Here is an 8248-nt window from a genome sequence, read left to right as displayed (position 1 = left end):
CACCTGTGTGGCCTCTCCACCAATGTCTCTAGATTCTCACCCACAGCTCCAGCCTGCCCCTTACAGGTTAAACAAATTCACTTTCACATTGTTTGCTACAATACCAAGAAAAATGGGATTATCAAAACTAAGATGAATCTAATTGTTATATCTTTCAGTGGCATTACTAAAGTCATTGCTTAAGGATTTACTGGGCTGTGGTTGGTGGTAGGTCAGCCTCTGCATTAATATTTAGGTTCACCAATTTTGAATATCTTATATATAACTTTATCATCAGATTTGCTACTACCCTACTGAATTATAAAACAGAAACTTTGAGCTGTCCCAAGGCCTTGTATGCATGTGCAACCTCAAGGTTTAGAGTTTATTGATGTGGTAGAATTAATTGGCTTGGCAGTTTTATAAGGTTCAATTGTGGAGTTGGGTTTTTTTTTAGCCACTGTACCATAAAATGGAAAGAATTGCCTACAGCCACTCCCAGATGGCACTGGTTGTAAGCTTGGACCAGTCTCTCTGGGAGGATTTGGTGACTACCAAAATTTTAAATAAGAGGCTTTATTCACTCCTGAACTTTTATTTAACACTGTGAGGTAATTCACGTTTTCCTACATGGAGAATTGAACAGGTATGGAAATAAAGTTATTTCTATTTTTAAATAATTCTATAGGTAATCTCAATTTTTTTGATTTTTAAATTTTTAGTTAATGAAAATTTACACAAGATGGCAAAGCAGATTTCCAAACTCAAAATTAAATTTCTAATATAATAAATAGAACATTTATTTTTAATATTTAAGATAATTTTTATTTTCTCTACTTCAAAGTAACTTAACACTTGTATGTGGTATTTAAAATAATTGGAAAAGGGAATGCAATGGTTTAAAGGGGAGTTGCCTAGATCTCTCTTGGTCCCAGGGTATAGGACAAAAACGAAATGGAGGTTCCAGGGAGAAAAGACAAATGAGAAGCACCAAAGGGGTAGGAGTGAAGGAGATTCAGGTACATTAGACATATTTAGGAATAATGAAGATGAAAATCAAATTTATAGATTCAACAGAATTGAATCATAAGATTCAAACTAACAACCAAACTTAAATTTAAAGAAACTGTCAAGATGGCAGGCTGGAAGATGGTGTGGGAAAGAACCTAAGAGCATTGGTGAATTAGTGGAGTTAAGCTGACATTGATGGTGGGATTGGCATTGGTACATTATATGTCTAAAACTTAAGTATGAAAAACTGCAAATCACAGTGCTTAATAATTTTTAAAAAAGAGCAACAAATAAAGAAATTTAAACTGGACTATGAATTTAAATATGTATAAAATGCATATCAAATAATATGTCAATACTCTATTTTTTATCAATATCTGAGTTCAAATGAATCATTAGAAATTTTGTATTTATGAGTCAGAATTGAAATTCAAGATCATATTTGAGATCCAGCTTTCATTTTTAAATGTATTTTGTTATGATATTTGAGTCATTTTATTTAAAGTATTCTACATATTCAAAATAACTGTCCTAGATAATATCTATTTAGATCTAGCTAGCATTTATCTGTCTAACCAATCTTTTCATTTGCTGCTAATTGTTTAGAAAATAGATTTTGAGTAAATGATTATAATTGCCTGACAGCTGAACCACCATAGCACTGCAGTAGGACAGAACAGTGGTGTCATCAAGGACACATTGTAATCCTAGATATTCCATAATGTTCCCTTTCCTGCAAATTACAATTTAAGAAGTTGTATCTGTCACCACACATGAACTGCTGATTACATGTCAAGTAAAAAAATACATTCTCAACAATTTGAAAATCATTCACTCACAGCTGCTAATCTTTTGTAATGTGAGGATGATTGAAAAATTTTGACTTTGTACATGACTTTCAAATATCCTCCAAAGAAATGATGACACATTAATTTTAAGTTTCTTATTAATTTTCTGAATTAAATAAGAGTTTAACAGTCAATTATACTTAATTTGTAATTTGTTAAATTTATTTTAAGGTACAAAGTTCTCAGGCCAGAAACCGTTAAAATAATTTAAGATTTATGGCATTCCAAGAACTCACTATTGGTTTGGCCACACCATTTTGTGCAAAGATAACATGGGACTTAAGGAACTCAGCTGCCCAAATTTAGAAATAAAAGTTAATTAGCATCTCTTTACCCTAAAGATGCTTCTGTTCTTACTTTTAACTATCACTGTTCTCACTGGTTTAAATTTTATTTAAAAAAATCATATGTATTTGAATATTCCTTTGGAATGTGCAATAGTACAACCATTTCTATACTATTAGAGAGGTGATTGTTATCTCTATTGTGCTGGATATTTTTCTTGATGGGATGAAGACTTGAGCAAACAAGAAAAATGTAAATATTACCTTTTGCTAGAATTTAATTGATATTTTATAAAATAGTAGAAACATTTAAGATAATTATTATTTTAATAAATTTTAAATACATGTAAAGTTAATTCTTAAAAAATGTAAATTTGACTACAAAATCTTGATTTTACTGTTGAACTGTATTGTATTGTTAATTTTAATTGTATGACACTATTCTTTCAAAATAAAAGTTTGGAAATGTTAAAAACATTTAAAAAAGCTATTGAATTCATTAAAATTATGCTGGGAAGAATTGAAGTATCTTAAGATAAGAATTGTTTGGTTGTGTTTGGCCTTTCCGTTGAGTTTTAATTTTATTCCTCTAGCTATACTAAGATATAGTCAGTGAATCCAACCTGAACTAAAAAACTTCATTATAATTATCATATAAATAGCTGGGCAATGGATTTGGGACTGTATATTCTAATAAAAATTTGTTCCTGGAATTAATCTTAATGCCACGGTAAAGTGCTATGCATGATCAATAGGACACTTCGTTGCATTATTTCATGAGGAAGAAAGGCCAAAATCACCTATTTATGTAATAGAATTGAGTTACTTGAAAAAAATATGAGACTGCCAGATATTCAGCCTCCTCCAAGATCTCTTGCTTGTGCCTTAATACCAATTTTACTAACCAACTTTGCCCTGTTATTTAAAAGATAACTCCATTAATTTACTTTTGCATCCTAGTTGATGTGCTCTTCAACCACTTGGTACTACTTCCGTACAAACCCAAAACACTCCTGGGAAATTATATTTTGATTCAGGAAGAAAACTTCAATTTACTTAAACATTTACTGCCAGGGCATAGTATCTATTATAGCTAATATCCTGTGTGAATTTCTTAGAGATAGTCTAATATCCACTAAAAATTTAACACTAACTGAAAAGGTAGACTTAGGTCGTATTCTGCCAGCTTTACCTCACAACTGTGTCATTTTCTCACTTGAGTGATTATTGATAATTTCTGAGAAGTACATCTGCCTTCATTCTTTTAACTACATATGTCAGATTTAAATGCTCCATTGTTGAGAATGAAGATCTAACATATTTTGTATGCATAAGTTCTAAATGTAAATGAATGCATTGTAACAATTAGTTCCAAAAATCTCACAGCTTTTCCAAAAGAGGCAATTGATTGATATTTATTTTTCATTTACATATAAACAACAAAATACAGCTAAATTATACAAGGAAACCAATTAAAATAAATATGATGTCTCCAAGGACAACTGTAAGCATATGGTATATAAAATAAAAGGTTTAAAGTCTCTGGTTAGTGTAGTATTTGTCCTTTTCAGACAAGTTCATATTTTTTGCTTGTTTGTGCTCAAGTTAATTGATAGGCTCTTTTTACATGTTTTGTAGAAATGGTAAATACTTGACACAAAATCGGTCACTTATCTGTGCTGAGTCTATGTAGGCAAGCACCCTATTCAGGATATCTTCTTATATTTAAGGTATTTATTATAAAAACTGTGATTATTAAAGCATCACTTTTTAATAACTTGGCAAAAATACTTTCTCCTTTTTTTGGAAATGATCACCTGAGAAAAATAATTTTATTGGTATAGGACTTTCATCTATTAAACTAAGTTGATTTCAAGAACTTGATTTTCTGAGGTACAATTGTGAATAGGATTGTTTCGTATATCTCTTTCTGCTCTCTGTTATGTTCTCTATAGATTTTTTGTGAATTAATTTTGTAGCTGCCACTTTACTATTTAAATATATTGTTCTAGAAGTTTATTGTAGAATTTTCTAAATATAGTATCATGCCATTTGCAAATGGTGAGAGCTTGACTTATTTTCTGTCTGGATGTAAGTATATTTTTCTTGCCTAATTGTTATGGCAAGTATTTCTAGTACTATATAAAATAACAGTGGTGAGAGTATATAATCATGTCTTTTGTTGTATTTAGAGGAAAAGATTTTAGTTTTATTTTTATATTGAGTATAATATTACCATAGGCTTATGGTAGGTTGTCCAAGAGAGAGGAGTAGATAAAAATACTGGGGTACATCCACACAATGGGATACTATGATGCTTTTAGGAAAAATGAAATTTTACATGGATGGATATAGAGAATATTATTCTGAGTCAGAATGAGTCAGAGATAGAGAAGAATAGACATAGAATGATCAATCTTTTCTGAGAAGTAAATCAGGTGATATGAAAACAATATACAAACATAATAGAGATAAGGGGTAGGAGGACTAGTCCATGGTAGATAGTTTGCCACAAATAGTGAGAGACTGTAGTTGGGGCAAGGACAGGACCCTTTTGACAATGATAGTTGGAAATTATCACTTTGGACAAAAACTGGTGCTGAAAGGAGAGAAAGTGATATGGATAATACCCCATTAAGTAACAATATTTCAAACCACTGTGTCTATAAAATAAAGAGAAAGAGAGAAAATTAGAGAGAAAGAAGGAGGACAAAACGAGAGCCACAGAAGCAGGGAAAGCAGTGGGGAGAGGGAAGGCTCTTGAGGTCATTGGTGTCAGGAAATGCACATTGGTGAAAGGTGTACATTGTATGATTGAGACTCAATTATCAACTTTGGAACTGCATGATTCATAGTGATTCAAATAATTTATTTTAAAGAAAACTTTTAATAATCACTGAAATTTTTATTTAATAGGTGACTCACATATTTCTTTGTATGCTCATTATCAGTTCAGAATTTTTGGATTTATCAATCCCGGTCACAATTTCCTTGCTTACTTAGTTGCAATATATACTGCAAAGTAATTTTTGTCTTTCACAGACCAGACTTTTATTTACATTAAATGAATTTCAATGAGTAGTAAGAATACCAATAATTAACAACATATTAAGTAATCACAATTAACACAGCACCTTATGATTTCAAAAGAAAGCTTACATATTTTTGGTTGCATTTTTCATAATAAATTTATTAAGTGATATCTTGAGATTAACACTAACATTTTTAGCATCATGGAATCACTAAATCGGTGATATGCTGTAGAATAATGTCCTGTCTAGGGACAGAATTTACACATACTACTTTATAGCTATTGCTAAATTTCAAAATGAGGAATGTAAGTTCTTTTTCTAGTTGGGTAAGATTTACTTTTGTATAAGTGATGTTTTACTAACCAGTTTTTTGAATTTATTTTGTATTTATTGTATTATTTCTTGCATCGCTTCTCGGCCTTTTGGCTAAGATCAAGTGTAGTATTATTTCTTGCAATTTTTACAAATTTACCATCTTTTGTCACCAAAATTTACTTATAATGCCCCAAATAATAAGACAGCTATTTTGTTTGGGTGGGTGGCATTGGGCCACATCTGTCTGTGCTTTGGCTTACTCCTAGCTCTGAATTCAAGAATTACTTTTGAAGGGCACCAGGGAACACTATGTAGTGCTGGGAATAGAAGCCAGTCAGCTTCATGCAAAGCAAATGCCTGACCTGGTGTACTTTTGACCCATTTTCTATAAGACCACTCTTTAGGTTAAATATCACTTGTATAAAATATGATAAGTAAAACCAATTTATATGAATATTGCATTATACATTTATTTTCTATTAATAAGTAATACAGATGTATGTATCTATTTATACATAAATACAAATAATAAATACATTGGTACATATTTTGATAGTAATTTTTTAACTATTTGAGGTAGGCATTATTCACTTTTTTAGGGGGAACACATCCAATTGTGCTCATGGATTACTCCTGAATCTGCATTCAGTGCTCACTCCTCACAGAATTTAGCTCACAGTATCGAATGCTGGGGATTGGATGTGAGTTGGACACATGTAAAGATAAGTGCCCTACCCTCTGTAATAATATTCTGGCCCCTTATGATCCTATTCTGTGATTTTATTTTTCTTTTTGTTTTACCTATCTCATTTGGATACTTTAATATTAGCTGTCATAAAGTGCATAAAATCTCTCTCCAAGTATTATTTTCATAATGTTCTGTTAATTCTGGTAATTAAAAATATTTAATGTTTTTCAATTTTTTATTTATGACTATTATTGTATGAACTGATTATTATGATTAGTTTGCATTGATATTGATTTTTAGTTTTATAAATTGTGAATGGAAAAGATTTTTATCTGATCTCAGTCTAATATAGTTAGTGCTCATTGTATGATTGTGCACGTCGTTTATTCAAGAGAATAGTCTATTTGTTAATAGTATCCAATTTGGATGGAGTTTTTATTTTTACTATTTGGTGCAAATCAAGTTCTTTATATTCCAAATCATTACACTATCCAATATTGACAGTGGAACATATAAGACCTCATATATTATTCTAGAGATATTATTCTTTTCAAATTTGTCCACCTTTAGTTCATAGTTTGGGTCTCTTCTATGTGTGTTAGAAGGGATACATGTAGTTATAGTTATCTATATTTTAATACATCATGTACCAATGTAAAACTTCCTTTATAATTTTAAATGTGATTTTACCTAAAATCTATCATAAAATAATTTCATTCAGATATCTTAGCTACTATGTTTAAGTAATACCATTTTTCATCATTTAAAAATAAACCTATTAATTGTGAATTTATTGTAAATTACCTAATGTAAATTTCTTTATAATTTTGAATGATGATTTTTACTTCTATTTTCAGTTTTCTTGGGGGTTCCTCCTGACTCTGTGGTTAGGTCTGACTTCTGGTGGGACTCGAGGAACCATATTCTGTACTAGGGTCAAATCAGGGTTGGCTGCATCCACAGAAAAAGATTTTCCAGATTTCCTATCATTTGAGCCCCTTTTAGTTCAACTTTTGGAGATTTTTATTGCAATATGATTGTTTTGATAGTAGCTAGACCATTGTAATCAGAAAAAGAAAAGAAAATGAGTAATTTAAGATATATTATTTATTGATTATTTAGTATAACTATAAAATTCTCTCATTTTAGTACATATTCTAGATTTAAATTTTAGTTTTTTGGGGGAAATGCGTTAAACTTTATAACTTAAAAGTAGCATAAAAGTAAAATTGACTAATATAGTAATTTAATAGTATTATTAATAGTCTAGTCTAATATGATTAATAGAGTAATTTAACACTTTTAAGGACATAAACTTTATGTGTTGTGTTTATGTTTTGAAACATGTAGTAACTTGAAATGCATCTAAATTTTTAAAAATATAATATTAGTTAGATAGATGAATAAATGTCATTCTTGCATAAATGTAAAAATATTCTAGCCTATATTTTAAATTAGTTGCTATTATCATTATTCTTATTTTTGCTTTTGGCCCACCATCAGCAATATTCATGAATTTGTCTTTGTTCTGTGTTCAGAAATTGCTTCTAGTGGTACTTACTGGACCAATCAAATTTCTCCAATACTGTATACAATGTATGTGTGTAGTTTGTTGCACTATTTCTGCAACTGAGTGTTGTGTTGGAATAGCATCTGAATACGTTCCTCAACAGTGCTAAGAATTCACAATAGAAGCTATACATCCTTTGTATAAATTAAACTTACGGCTCCATTACAGTGATTTGTTAACTCTCTTCCTACCCTTTATCATGATGTATCTCTACTGTACACTTACAGTGTTATTTTTTTAATGTCTTCGTGGACTCATTTCTCTCTTTCAAAAGTTTGGGTCCAGAGAGATAGTACTATGAATAAGGCACCTGGCTTGCACAAAAAAAATAAATAAATAAAGATCAGACATCTCATCTGGTTCCCTGAACCCCACTAGGAGTGATCTCTGAATGCAGAGTCATAAGTAAGACCTGAACAACCTGCTGTTGTGTTCAACACAAAAAGAAAATTCTCCTACATTATTCAAGTCAGATTTAAATTAGCTATATATTTCTAATTATACTTAGATTTTCCTTCACT

At 30.4% G+C, this 8248-nt stretch overlaps 1 pseudogene; it reads left to right on the top strand.

The window, feature by feature from the left end:
- The first annotated feature begins 5560 nt into the window (after window positions 1-5560).
- On the top strand, window positions 5561-5714 carry LOC126010356 (uncharacterized; annotated as a pseudogene).
- The last annotated feature ends 2534 nt before the right edge of the window (window positions 5715-8248 follow it).

This window comes from Suncus etruscus, chromosome 5 (assembly GCF_024139225.1).
Source record: "Suncus etruscus isolate mSunEtr1 chromosome 5, mSunEtr1.pri.cur, whole genome shotgun sequence".
NCBI classification, from domain to species: Eukaryota; Metazoa; Chordata; class Mammalia; order Eulipotyphla; family Soricidae; genus Suncus; species Suncus etruscus.
The sequence above is the reverse complement of the archived record's forward strand: the minus strand, read 5'-3'. Positions and strand labels throughout refer to the sequence as shown.